Raw genomic sequence first — 364 nt, 5'->3', positions numbered from 1 at the left:
TTGGAGTGGGGCTGGGGACTCTCCTGCAGCATGTCCCCGGGGCTGCTGTACCCCCACACTGAGACCTGCATGGCACAGGGCTGTGTGTGCCCTTGTGAGGCAGTAAGTGCCACAGGAGTGTCGCTGGTGCTGCCCCGTGCATCCCCACTGCAAGCAGCGTGCTCCTTGCTGCTGCCGCCTTCTCTTCTTCCTCCTCCTGGCACCCTGTGCTCATGTTGGCCATGCTGGGAAAGTCAGGATAGCCCGGCCATGAGCACAGGCACGTGTGAGCTCCAGCCGGTGCCTGTGCCTGTGCCTGGCTCCTGCCCACAGCGGGCATTGCCCCGGGGCAGTGGTTTCTGCAAACACCCTGCGCTGGCCGCGC

Source organism: Nestor notabilis, unplaced genomic scaffold (genome assembly GCF_000696875.1).
Source record: "Nestor notabilis isolate BGI_N333 unplaced genomic scaffold, ASM69687v1 scaffold27336, whole genome shotgun sequence".
Lineage (NCBI taxonomy): Eukaryota > Metazoa > Chordata > Aves > Psittaciformes > Psittacidae > Nestor > Nestor notabilis.
This window is presented reverse-complemented; position numbering follows the sequence as displayed.